This window comes from Natrix helvetica (genome assembly GCF_964273705.1).
Source record: "Natrix helvetica genome assembly, chromosome: W".
NCBI lineage: Eukaryota > Metazoa > Chordata > Lepidosauria > Squamata > Natricidae > Natrix > Natrix helvetica.
In genome coordinates, this window is record NC_138555.1 from 80,931,500 (window position 1) to 80,946,442 (window position 14,943).

Sequence of the window (14,943 nt, forward strand, 5' to 3'; positions counted from 1 at the left end):
TATTGAACACCTCTTGGGTAATTATGATCAAAAGACTAAGATGATTAAGGGCCCGGAGGAAAAAAAAAACATAGGAAGAACAGTTGCAGGAATTGGGTATGGCCACTCTAGAGAAAAGAAGAACTGCGGTGACATGATAGCAGTATTCCTGTATTTGAGGAGCTGCCAAAAGGAAGAAGAGGGAGTCAACTTATTTTCCAAAGCATGAGAAGCCAGGAAAAGAAACAATGAATTGAAACTGATCAAGGACAGAAGTAACCTGGAATGAAGGGGAAACTTCCTAACAGTGAGGAAGAGTTTGCCTTCAGAAGTTGTGGATGATTCATCCCTGGAGTTTTTAAAGGAGAGATTTAACAGCCATCTGTCTGAAAATTGTTATCGGTCTCCTGCTTGAGCAGGGGGTTGGACTAGAAGAGGTCTCTTCCAGCTCTATTCTAATTAAAGGCCTGGCCTGTCCTTCAGCTGAGGACAAAATAAAGCTGAACTTTTCCAGAGAGTTTCTGCATGGGTCACAGCACACACACATGAGCAAATCAGCAGTACTGTTTGCCAGAACCCTGTTCTGTTCCGCTCTGCTCTGCTCCATTCCATATTTTCAATTCAATTCTAATTCCAATTCTATTTCGATTCTGTGTTGGATACGGTTGCTGCTTTGAGTTATTTGTAAAAATAATAAAGGTGGGGGACCAATACAATACAATAGTAGAGTTGGAAGGGACCTTGGAGGCCTTCTAGTCCAACCCCCTGCCTAGGCAGGAATCCCTATACCGTTTCAGGCAAATGGCTATCCAACATATTCTTAAAGACTTCTAGTGTTGGGGCATTCACAACTTCTGGAGGCAACTTCTGTTCCACTGATTCATTGTTCTGTCAGGAAATTTCTCCTGAGTTCTAAGTTGCTTCTCTCCTTGATTAGTTTCCACCCATTGCTTCTTGTTCTACCCTCAGGTGCCTTGGAAAATAGTTTGACTCCCTCTTCTTTGTGGCAACCCCTGAGATATTGGAACACTGCTATCATGTCTCCCCTAGTCCTTCTTTCTCTTAAGCTAAACATACCCAGTTCCTGCAACCGTTCTTCATAGGTTTTAGTCTCCAGTCCCCTAATCATCTTTGTTGCTCTTCTCTGCACTCTTTCTAGAGTCTCCACATCTTTTTTACATCGTGGCGACCAGAACTGAATGCAGTATTCCAAGTGTGGCCTCACCAAGGCATTATAAAGCAGCATCAACACTTCACATGATCTTGGTTCTATCCCTCTGTTGATGCAGCCTAGAACTGTGTTGGCTTTTTTGGCAGCTGCTGCACACTGCTGGCTCATATTTAAATGGTTGTCCACTAGGACTCCAAGATCCCTTTCACAGTTACTACTACTGAGCAAGGTACCACCTATACTGTACCTGTGCATTCCATTTTTGTTGCCTAAATGTAGAACCTTACTCTTTTCACCATTGAATTTCATTTTATACCAAAGAGAGGTATAATTCTTTTATGTGGTATCTTCTTCAAGAGCCACAGAGGTGTTTGCCTCCAATGATGCAATGTGAAAGTGAAATAATAGCTCTAAACCCAGGGGTTTCATTTGGCAAAGGTGACTATTTATTGGCAATTAAGCTAAACGACTATCATTGTTCATTTCTGACACAACTCCAGCAGCTCCCCCCCCCCGCAAAATACTGAGAAAGAATTCCAAAGAGGTTATAAGTGGTTTCATATCTACCGTTGAGCACAAAGAGATGGGTGAGATCTCGTCCCATTTGAATTGTGCTAGTGATTGCAATTTAATGGACTGTGGCTGTTCTAATCAGCGCATGCTTTGCTAACTTCTTGATGTCACCCTGTTGGATGAGAGAACTGATACCATTTCAAGTGTTAGCCGAACGTCTTCCTAGATTTTGCCGTTGATGGAAAAGAATCGCTCAACAGAAAATGTGAACATGTGGAAGATAGCGATTATAATGTGGTCGGTGGGTGACATCAAGTGCCGGACTGAGGCCATAACTTGTCCCAGAAGTGATCCGCCTTCTATCCTTCATGAATGGTATCAACCAGGAAACCTCCTCATTGGTGGGATCACAGCTCAGCTTGTATATATACTGGAGGAACATTTCTTTGAAGAGCATCCTTTACAGAAGTCATCTTTGCCACCTCTGTAAGAATTTCTCTTTTCCTTTTCTTTTCTCTCCATAGGTTGCTGGAGACTGCAAATAACTATGAATAGCGTAGAGTAGAGTAGAGTAGAGTAGAGTAGAGTAGAGTAGAGCAGAGCAGAGCAGAGCAGAGCAGAGCAGAGCAGAACAGAGCAGAGCAGAGCAGAATAGAATAGAATAGAATTCTTTATAGGCCAAGTGTCATTGGACACATGAGGAATTTATCTTTGGTGCATATGCTCTCAGTGTACATAAGGAGAATAAAGTACATTCATCAAGAATAAAAGATACAACACTTAGTGGTAGTCATAGGTTACTAATAAGCTATGAAATCATACTAGGAAACCAATGAAAACAGTATAAATTGAAAGATACAAGCAACATGGTTATAGTCACAAGTGGGAAGAGATAGGTACTAGGAAAGAGATAGGTACTAGGAAGGAAGAGAAGAATAATAGTAATACAGTCTTAGTAGTTAATTTGATAGTGTTGTGGGGATTAGTTGTTTAGCAGAGTTATGACATTTGGGGAAAAACTGTCCTTGTGTCTAGTTGTTCTGGTGTGCAGTGCTTGTACCATCGCTTTGAGAGCAGAGGTTGAAACAATTTATGTCCAGGATGTGAGGGATCTGTAGATATTCTCACAACCCTCTTTTTGACCCGTGCAGTATGCAGGTCCTCAATGGAAGGCAGGTTGGTAGCAATTGTTTTTTCTGCAGTTCTAATTATCTGTTGAAGTCTGCCCATAACTGCCAAACCAGACAGTTACGGAGGTGCAGAGGACAGACTCAATAATTCCTCGTCAGAACTGAATCTGCATAGAACTGAATCTATTGTCTGTCCATCTGTCTCTCCTCCCTCCCTTCCTTCCTTCCTTCCTTCCTTCCTTCCTTCCTTCCTTCCTTCCTTCCATCCATCCATCCATCCATCCATCCATCCATTTATCTCCTGGCTGTTTTTATAACTTAAGGAGAGAATATTGCAAGGCTTGCAATATTGCAGATCTTCAAATATTCTGAGTTCTTTAAGGCTCCCAATTATGCATTTATGGTTCAAGTTGACTAATCTGTAAAATGTTATACAATCATCCAATAGTCAGTTCACAAGAGTCTCTCTTGGTGAGCACGATCCATAGCGTTAGATACCTTGTGTGCGGTGTTGGGAAGGGATGGCGATTGGCTGTTTACTGAATCTGCCATTGCGTACAATTAATAAAAAAGCCTTCTATGAAATTCACGTTAAGTTCTATGTAGTCAATTCACCACATTTTCCTCATGGAACCTCCAGTTCCTTCTTTGTTACTCAAATCTCACTGTGCCCATTGCCCAGTGGTGGGATTCAAATAAATTAATCACCGCTTCTCTTCCCTAATGATTTCTTCCAACAACCAGTTTGCCAAACTGCTCAGAAATCTAACCAGTTCTCCTGAAGTGATGCAAACTGCATGAATCTCACCAGGGCCATTGTCCACATCAAAACCTGCCACTTACACACTACCAGGTGAATCATCTTTGCTCTCTTGAAGAACCTGAAGATGTCATCTTGGCAGGGTTACAGAGATTTGCTTCCTAGTCATCCTTTCTCATTTAAAGTTGGACGTAAAGAGATTGCCGTTGTAAGCAAAGAACTTGCAATCTCAACCCTGGAAAAAAAAAGATACCAGATTGGAGAACACAAAAGGCAATTCATGGAGATCAGTTGGCAGCTTTACAAAAAGCAGTCTACCGTGGTCTTGATCTAGGATAAGATTTGATCTCCCTGTTTAGTCTTCAACTCTGAGATTTCTGGATGGAAATCTATTGTAGCATCCCAGTCCTTGAATCAATATATTGTAAATCCTCATTGGGATCACCATTGAAATCCGAAGATTGCTCTTATGTAGTAGTAGTAGTAGTAGTAATAATAATAATAATAATAATAATAATAATAATAATAATAATAATAATAATAATAATAATAATAATAATAATAATTGCATTGCCAATTTCTGGAAAAAATAAAAGATAAAGTGGACAGTGAAAAAACTTGGTTATGGTTAACAGCAGGTACATTAAAGAAAGAAACAGAGTCACTAATCCTGGCTGCGCAAGAACAAGCTATCCGCACAAATGCCATTAAGACCAAAATCGAAAAATCCTCTGATCATGCCAAATGTAGACTTTGCAAAGAGGCTGATGAAACTGTTGACCACATACTCAGCTGCTGTAAAAAAAATTGCGCAGACTGACTATAAAATGCGGCACAATTCAGTGGCACAAATGATCCACTGGAATTTGTGCAAAAATTATAACATTAAAACAGCAACAAACTGGTGGGAACATAAGCCTGAAAAAGTCGTCGAGGGTCAGATGGTCAAGGTCTTGTGGGATTTTCGCATACAAAGGGATAAAATACTGGCGCATAATACACCAGACATCACACTGGTTGAGAAAAAGAAGGTTACAATCATAGACATCGCAATACCAGGTGATAGCAGGGTTGAGGAGAAAGAACATGAAAAAGTCGCGAAATACCAGGACTTAAAAATTGAAATCCAACAATTATGGCACAAACCAGCAGTGGTAATTCCAGTGGTAATTGGCACACTGGGTGCTATTCCAAAAGCACTGGAATTACATTTAAAACAGTTAAAACTGGACAAAATCACCATCAGTCAAATGCAAAAAGCTGCACTGCTTGGATCTGCACGTATATTACGAAAATACATTACGACGTCCTAGGCCCCTGGGTGGGGCCCGACTAGTAATCAATGCCAAATCCGGCGAATCAACTGGCCGCTGTGATACAATCGTATAGTAGTAGTAGTAGTAGTAGTAGTAATAATAATAATAATAATAATAATAATAATAATAATAATAATAATAATAATAATAATAATAATAATCATCTAATCGGCATGGCTGATCCAAATGGATTTGTTTATTTCAGGGGTGTTCAAACTTGGGAACTTTAAGACTTGTAGACTTCAACTCCCAGAATTCCCCAGCCATCTGGGGAATTCTGGGAGTTGAAGTCCACAAGTCTTAAAGTTCCCAAGTTTGGACACCCCTGGTTTATTTTATTTATATATTAAAGAAATTGATACTCTTGCGCAAGTAACAAATAGACTTACAATACAGTGATACCTTGGTACTTAATGGCTTTGAAAATCATCAAATTTCGTACTGAGACTCATCGTGCCTTGTGATATGAACATCTTGTCCCAGTATTCATCATTTGTTTGATACTCAATGCACTACCGTGTTTCCCTGAAACTAAGACAGGGTCTTGTTTTCTTTTGACCCTGGAAATAACCACTTGGCATTATTTTCAGGGAGGTCTTATTAGTTTTGAGGTGCAGGAGGTGGTGAGCGGGTCACCTCATGGCTGCTGCTGCTGTGTTGCAATATTTTCAGGGAGGGTTTATTTTTGGGGGAGGGCTTATTTTAGCACATGCGCTCAAAAGCACGATTGGGCTTATTATCCAGGGTGGTCTTATTTTCAGGGAATGAGGGTACATAGAACTTGTCAGTATTGTCTACGCCTTGTGACTCACTACGTTATTCTTTATGGGAATAACTTGTTTTGGTACTCATCATTTTTGGTACTCATCATGTTTCCCAGAACCAATCAATGATGAATAACAAGGTACCTTTGTTTTGAAAAATCCACCATATTAAAAAAAAAGCTCATAACCCTCCCATCCCAGCAGTTTGACTTGCCACAGATGTTCACTAAAGCAGCAAACCTGAGATCTACAGTATATAATTATGTATAAGGATTTCAAGAATGGCAAAGCAATATTATGAACATTATATACAGGAAAAGGAAAACAAGTGATGAGATTTAGCAGGAAAAAACAATGCACGTGTAAGGTCCAAATTGTACTTAAGTCATCAAAATGCACGAAGAGAGAGAATTACGAAGAGGCTTGGAAAAAGTAACAGCTTTTATTTTGGCCGAAGCAAAACAGCTGGGTGGACAATTTTCACAGCAGGCAGGAAAAAGCCACACCTAGGAAAATTGTGGCTAGGATCTTATACGCTCATGTAGCCAATCAGAGATAAAAGTTTGTGACCCAACCCTGGCCCACTGGCCCATGCCTTAAAGCAGCTCGTTTGGTCCTGCATATCCATGCTCTTCTTATCAATCTTAGCTCATACTCGCAGCAAAGAAGAGGGGTCTGAGTTCTTAGCAACACAGGTATTTGTCCAATGTCTCAACACTGACATTGAGATATGCACTGGGTTATTTAAAACAACAACAACAAGATAGCAGAATTACTAGCAGAAGCAATTCTTACAGAAGCGAAACAGCAAGTTAAACTAATTCTATTATTATATCTCTTCACGCTGTAAAAATGAAGTCGAAGTATTCACTTGCTGGACCTTGCATTGATCACAATAAAAAATAAATAAACTTCTGTCTACATTCCAACTCTGCAGTTAAATTGCACATCACATTTTCCCACAAGCTAGTCCGGTCGTACACATCTGTCTCAAGATGCCCCAAATATTTCTCACTATTTTTACACAGTGTCTATTGTCTATTACAATGTGCAAATTCTGTATTTTTAGTATTGCATCCCTGAATATATTCTCCTTTCCTCAATCAGTTTCATTTCACTTGTCTCCAATTATGTCGTCAGAGCTGTTTTAAAGTTGTATCAGCATTCCCTGAGTTTGGCATTTGCGATGAAACAGATCAACTCAAATCCGAGGCTCTTGTCTAATGTTACCCTGGGATTCTTCATCTGTGACAACTATTTTGATGCCCGGCTGACTTACCATTCCACTTTGGAGCTGCTCTTCCGATCAGACCAGTTGGTTGTCAACTACAGGTGTGATATCAAGGAGAATCTGATTGTGGCCATTATTGGTGGATTCGGTGCTGATATCTCATTCTTCATGTCAGATATCATAAGTCTTTATAAAATCCCCCAGGTATGATACAGTATGTATTGACATGTATGAAAACCCATCCATGTGGCAAAATTGTAAGGAATTGGAAACTATCTTGTATCAAGTAGAGGTTAGATTCCAGCGGTAATAATAATTAACAACCGGTTCTCTGCCCTAATGACCAGCTGGGTAGGTGTGGCTGGGGGGGTCATGTGACTGGATGGGTGTGGCCAATTCGACATCACTCACATTGAGGGGCACTTCTCCTCGCCCAGACTGTGGGGATGCTTCAAGTGTGAAAAACAGTCATAAGTCACTTTTGTCAGCTGATCATTGTATTAGGAACTCCAACATGGGAGTATTTCCTCACAACAGCAGTGTAAAAAGTTTAAAACAACCCTTCCCCTTTAAGAAAGTCAAGCCCCCAATGAAGCAAAGTACCAGCATAGGGGAAACATATTCTGGAGAAGCTCAGGGGACAGTAAGTCTGGGTGTACTGCCCAGAACATTTAGCTGTTACAATGTAATAAGGCTTAACTAAGAGGTAGTTTCTATAAGCAAGGCAATAAAGATTAGGCTAGAAACAACACCAGAACACTTCCTTCTTGCCTTCCTTACAGGATTAGCCCTGCAAAGTGGGGGGGGGGGATGAATTTCTTCCAACAACCAGTTCTCTGAACTGCTCAGAAAGTTAACAAATGGTTCTCCCAAATAGGCGCAAACTGGCTGAATCCCACCAGTGTTAGATTCTGCTTGAATGATGCATAAAAGGTCTTGATGAAAGTTGGGAGGTAGAATAGAGCCATATTTGATGCATCACATTGCAGAAGGTAAGGTGTAAATCCATTCTGATCCATGATAGCTAACTGGTGACTATGTCCATCACCGTTTCTCAGCCAAATCTATGTGTTTGCTTAGATCCTGTATATATGTGCTCTTGACTGCCTGAACAAGAGGCAAGATATGGATCTAAGGAAGAAATCAATTAAGAAATCAATTAATCCGCTCCTTCCGTCAGAAACTTAAAACCCACCTGTTCCAACTAGCCGGCCTGGCCTAATTCCATCTTTCCCACCTCAGTTTTATTTCTAAATTTTTATGATCGGTTTTATGGTTCAAGTTTTTAATTTTTATAAATTGTACAGGGGGTGTTTAATCTGATTTTTAGCTTTGTATACGATTGTTTGTATGGTTTTTAAATTTATTCCTGTACACCGCCCCGAGTCCCTCCGGGGAGAGGGGGCGGTCTAGAAATCTAATAAATTATTATTATTATTATTATTATTATTATTATTATTATTATTATTATTATTATTATTATTATTATTATGTAATGGTCACAAAATATATTTGGAATTGAAAAGAGAATCCCATGTAAGGAAAGAGTTTTGGGGAAAATGCAGATATCTGTTCTTTAAGAAAATAAATTTGGGTATCCTACTGGAGAAATATAATAAAAGAAATATATATTTAATTTTACATGTGGTAACAGCAGTGAGAATGGTGTATGCACAAAACTGGAAAAATGAAAATATACCCATAGAGGAAAATGTAATAAAGAACATACTGGAATGTGCTGAAATGGATATATTAACATTGGAAATTATGGATAAGGAGGAAACAGAATATTTTTTAATGTGGGGATTATTTGATAAATGGTTAGAAAATAGGAGCAGAAGTTATAAATTTAGAACCAAGGAGGATACGTAAATAAACATGAAGGGACTCTGCAATGAAATAATGAATATTGAATAATGAGGATAAGTAAACATTATGATTAATAGACTTGGATGATAATCTGGTTACAGATGGTTACCTGATGTTTATAATGCTTGATATTATCAACTAAATATAGATAAAACCAAACAGAGCGTTTAATTAAATAATGGAAAATGTTTAATAAGGATATGTGAAGAATATGATGAATAGATTTTGAGAATAATAGTGATAGCTACTGTATGAACAAGAGTTATTATTTGTCTTTAAAAGAGATTATACCCGGTCAATACACTGCCATGGTGGATATGGAAATTTTATATATAACAAACAAAAATGTATAATAAAAATAATATTAAAAGAAAAAAGAGAAAATACATTTCTCAGGTTAGTTGAGGCACTCCAACCATAAAAACCAAATGTGCATTGTATTTTAGCTCGCCTATGGCTCCTTTGCTCCGAAGAAGCACGAAACAAAGATGGCCGCTTCCTTTTACCACATGGCTCCTAACGAAAGCCTTCAGATTGCGGGGATCATCCATTTGCTGAAGCACTTTGGATGGACGTGGGTTGGTCTCTTAATTCTGGATGATGACAGTGGAGACCATTTCCTTGAAGCTCTGGACCCACTTTTTTCCGAGAACAGGATCTGCGCTGCTTTTGTGGAGAGAATGCCCAAACAAGCATTTTTTTCTATGTTTCAAAATGAAATCGTGGATAGGATAAATATTTATTGGCTGGACATCAAAATCAATACCTTCCTCTTCTATGGGGAAAGCACCACGGCAATGCTCCTGTTTATGTTCCTTAAATATAAGTTTTCTTTGAAACTATTGGGGAAAATGTGGATTCTAACAGCTCAAATGGATTTGACCTTAACGGGCCTTCACAGACCATCAGATCTGCAAATGTTTGATGGAGCGATTTCCTTTGCTATTCATTCCAACGAACTGCCGAGTTTTGAAGAATTCCTTGGGGACGTCAAACCATTCCAGACACAACGAGATAGTTTGTTGAAAGAGTTCTGGGAGCAAGGCTTTGATTGCTCCTTTTCGGGAAGTGATAAACCAGCGGAAAATGATGAGGCATGTACTGGGAAGGAAGCGTTAAATCACCTTCCCCGGCATTTATTTGAAATGACTGGTCACAGTTACAGTATCTACAATGCAGTCCATGCTGTAGCACATGCTGTTTATGGTATGAACATACATAGATCCAAATATAAAAGAGTAGCTGAAAGAATGAGGAACGAATTTCAAGATCAAGCGACATGGAAGGTAATAACCAGTGAATCAAAGTTCTTCATTGTCAGCATATAAATAGAACAGAGCAGAGAATATAATAGAACAGCATAGCATAGCATAGCATAGCATAGAATAGCATAGCATAGCATAACATAGAATAGAATAGAATAGAATAGAATAGAACAGGACAATGGTGAGTAGAGTAGAGTAGAGTAGAGTAGGGTAGGGTAGGGTAGGATAGGATAGAGTAGAGTAGAGTAGAGTAAGTAGAGTGAGTAGAGTAGAGTAGAGTAGAGTAGAGTAGAGTAGAGTAGAGTAGAGGTATAGGATAGGATAGGCCAGGCCAGGCCAGAATAGAATCCCAAAGTCTGAAGAGCTGAAGAAGCTTCTTGGATGAGAAGCGAAGCATCTTCAAAGAAAAATCTGGAAAGTCGAGTTTGCATCTTGAAAAAGCACTTTCGGTCTTTATAGAAATGTCTTGTTCATATTATTATGAAAAAGCAAGAAGCAGTGATTTGATGTTAATGCCTTATTTTACTGTAACAGAGAGGGTCAGAAGGCAATGCTTCTTTTTCTTTCTTATCTTTCCTCACTTCTCTTTCCCCTTTCTGCCCCTACTGCTTTTCTATTTATTTTGTATTTTGTATTTTATAATACTTGATTACTCAATAAAAATGAAAAAGCACCTTTGGGACAACCATGAGCTGGATGACTGAGAATCTCTATAGATATCTAGCAGTAGAGTAGAGTAGAGTAGCGTAGAGTAGAGTAGAGTAGAATATAGGAATATATTAGAGTAGATTAGAGTAGAGTAGAGTAGAGTAGAGTAGAGTAGAGTAGAATAGAATAGAATAGAATAGAATAGAATAGAATATAGGACTAGAGTAGAATAGATTAGAATAGAATAAAAACAGACTAGCGTAGAGTAGAGTAGAGTAGAGTAGAGTAGAATAGAATAGAATAGAATAGAATAGAATAGAATAGAATAGAATTTTTTATTGAGAAGAAAGTCTTTATTGACTGGACACAAAATTATTTTGTCTCTGGTGCCTATGCTCTCAACGTACACAGAAACAATAAAGTAATATACTCATAAAATATCAATAGGAGAAGGTAGTAGGAAAGATGAGGATAATAAAAATGCAGCCCTACTACATGCGGAAATATCCTTAGACATAAGACAGTGCCGTGGGGATTAGATGTTCAGCAGAGTGATGGCACAAGGCAAAATCTATATTTGTGCCTAGTTGTTATGGCATACAGTGCCCAATAGCGGCATACTGAAGGGATGCATTGAAACAGTTTATGTCCCAGTTGTGAGAAGTCTATAGATATTTTCTCAGCCCTGCTTCTGACTTGCACAACGTTTAGGTCCTCTATAGAAGGCAGGCTGGTTGCAACAGTCCTAACTATCCATTGACGTCTGTACCTGTCCTGTTTGGCTGTACCAAACCAGACAGTTATAGAAGTACAAATAATTACTGCATGTATTACTTCCTTTTTCTCAAATTAGTGAGCAGGCTTTGCATAAAAGGACCCAGATTGTTGGGGGGCAACATACTGACTATGTAAAGCCACTTAGAGAGGGCTGCAAAGCACTATGAAGCGGTATATATGTCTAAGTACTATTGCAAGAGCCACTTATTCAGTTCTAGAAATAGGTTGAAACTGAACATTGATAGAATTCTCTTCATTTAAGCAATGATATGATCTACTATGACAAAACAATTCACATTGTCCCGAACGATGGGTCAATGTTGCAGATGTTGTCTTCTCTGCCCTTCCCAGCAGTAATGGCTGAAGGTCTTCAGTTTTAGGTGGCTATGACACAAATATGGCACTCAAGTTGGGTTGTTCAAGGCACCCAACTTGACATACCTTCAGCCTGTGCCTCATGTTCACCAATCTGGTGATGATCTTGCCAAGGCTGGATGGAGCATGGATTCTAGACAGCAGAGGTGGCCTGTCTTCATAGATTGAAGCCACCAGCCTTACTCATATTTTTGCAGGCAAGAGGGAATTTTAATGGAGGAAACCTGAAGCAACACGAGGGTCTCATTACAAACTTTCAAGGTCATAGCTTCACAAAGCAGCTACTAAGGGGCATTTTGAACCTTGACAGCAATGTGTCCAGTCCTAGTCACCAGGAAATGAGGCACTAGAAAAGGTTGAAAGATGAGTGACTTTCTAGCTGAAATATTATGAAGTGAAATGAACCAAGTGCATTTAGTCTAAAGAAGTTTAAAAAAAGGCAACTTGATAACAGACTTTCAGAGGTTGAAGGGCCCTTAGCTAGAAGAACATGTGGGCTTATTTTCCATAACATCTGAGGGAACCCCAAGAGTTTATCCATCTGAGTAATTTCTATGACCTAAGTCCCCATATTTTCCTCTGCTTTGCAACTTAATTTCCAGTACCGAAAGATAGCTCTCATAGGTAAGGTCAGATGTCAAAAGAAGCAACAAAAATGCTAGCTTCCAGATCTCACGATCAAGTCTTCAATGGATTGGATTTTGATATCATTCAGCTCCAAAAGTCATGCTCAGCTCTGATGTGTCTTATTTTACATTTAATTCTTAAGCTTGTGGATGGTACTGTAGGTATCCGGTACAAACCATTATGGTAAAATGTGATTTATGACACACCCTGGGGTTAGGGTTAGGGTTAGGCTATACAGTAAATTTCATGGGGTCAGAGCTGGCTTCACTTGGGTACATGCTGACATGTTGCTTTTAATGAATAACTGGATTTCTTTTGAAGCTTGGCTCGAGGCTCATGATTTAATTAGGTCATCTGTCGGAACTCTGACAGCCATATTTTTTTCTCTTGTGAAAACCCATAATGGTGAATTTTGCAAGTTCTAGTTAAAACTGATTGATAGAAAAGTCATGCCAATTTCATTTCTATAGATGTAATTTTCAGAAATATACATTTCTTGATGTTATCCATTGTTTCCCCCTCCCTCTTCTTTGTTTCCTGTCCTTTTAATTTAGCTTCACTGGTTTCTTCAAGGCCTTTCATTTAATAATTCATTTGGAGAAACCGTATCCATCAACCACCATGGAGAAGTGCTTTCTGGATTTGATATTTCAAATGTGATCATGTTGCCAAACAACTCCTACCGTAAAGTGAAAATTGGAAAGATGGATCCCAAAGCAACCGAAGGAGAACAATTTGTGATTCATGAAGATTTAATTGTGTGGCACAAAGATTTTGAGCAGGTATGGATTTTGAAGTACCTGTATTTTCCCCAAAATAAGACACGGTCTTATTTGTGTTTTCCCGAATATAAGACACTGTTACCGTGAGCCTCGGTGGTGCAATGGTTAGAGTGAAGTACTGCAGGCTACTTCTGCTTACTGCTGGCTGCCTACAATTTGGCAGTTCAAATCTCACCAGGCTCAAGGTTGATTCAGCCTTCCATCCTTCGAAGGTGGGTAAAATGAGGATCCAGATTGCTGGGGGGAATATGCTGACCTTATAAACCTCTTAGAGAGGGCTGTAAAGCACTATGAAGCAGTATATAAGTCTATTGCTATTTTTTTCCTCCTGGTTTATCAACAGGTCTTGCCCCGTTCAGTGTGTAATGATCCATGTCCTGCTGGCTCTCAGAAGAAAAAGAAAGAAGGCGAGAAATTTTGCTGCTATGATTGCGATCCATGTTCTGATGGGAAGATGTCAAACATGTCAGGTAAATTATTCTATACTGTATTCTACTCTCTTCTGTTCTCTTTGGTTCTCCTCTGTTATCTTCTCTTCTCTTCTCTTCTCTTCTCTTCTCTTCTCTTCTCTTCTCTTCTCTTCCCTTCCCTTCCCTTCCACTCCACTCCACTCCACTCCACTCCACTCCACTCTACTCTACTCTATGACATTTTACATTTTTCACTGCAAAATTCACCAGATGGTAAATTATTTTTATTTACTGATGGTGCTGCATCTACATGTCAGGTAAATTATTATCTGTTTTAATCCACTCCACTCCACTCTACTCCACTGTATTCACTATTGTCTTATTCGACCAATCCGCTCACATAGAGAGGGACTTCTTCGGGTGCCGTCCGCTAAACAGTGTCGGGGGGCGACACCCAGGAGCAGAGCCTTCTCTGTGATGGGCCCAGCCCTGTGGAATGACCTCCCCCGTGACATCAGGATTACTTCCGATCTCCGCTCCTTCCGTGTACAGCTGAAGACCCACCTCTTTCAATTATCTGGCCTGGCTCAACCGTAAATTTTTTCTTATTCCTCCCGACAGTCTTTTTAAATTTTTAAATTGTGTTATTATTAATGGGGTATTTTAATGGTGATTTTTAACTGTCTAAATGTGATGTAATTTGTTACCTCCTCTGTGCATGTTTGTTTTTGTATATGTGTGTATTTGGATGTCTATGTGTTTGCACATATGTTTTATGTTTTATATGTTTTATTGTACACCGCCCCGAGTCCTGTCTGGAGAGGGAGCGGCTAATAAATTCAAATTTATTATTATTATTATTATTATTATTATTATTATTATTATTATTATTATTATTATTATTATTATTATTCTATTCTAATCTGTCCTGTCCTATCCTATCCTATCCTATCCTATCCTATCCTATCCTATCCTATCCTATCCTATCCTATTACTTTACTCTACTCTACTCTACTCTATGACATCTTACATTTTTCACTGCAAAATTCACCAGATGGTAAATTATTTTTATTTACAGATGGTGCTTATTTGCTGGCTTCATTTATTCCAATATTAATTCTCATACTAGAAGATTTCAGTTCCCTGGAAACATAAGTTCCAGTAATACCACAGTGAAAAGCTTTCAGCAAATTCCTAAAATGAACAAAAAGAACATTAGAGTGAGGACAACTAGTGAGGAGGGAACGAATAGAATATTGCAGGAGTGTGCAGAGGAAATGATGTCACATTTTTTCAGATGCAATCACTGACATTTATTCCTGATTG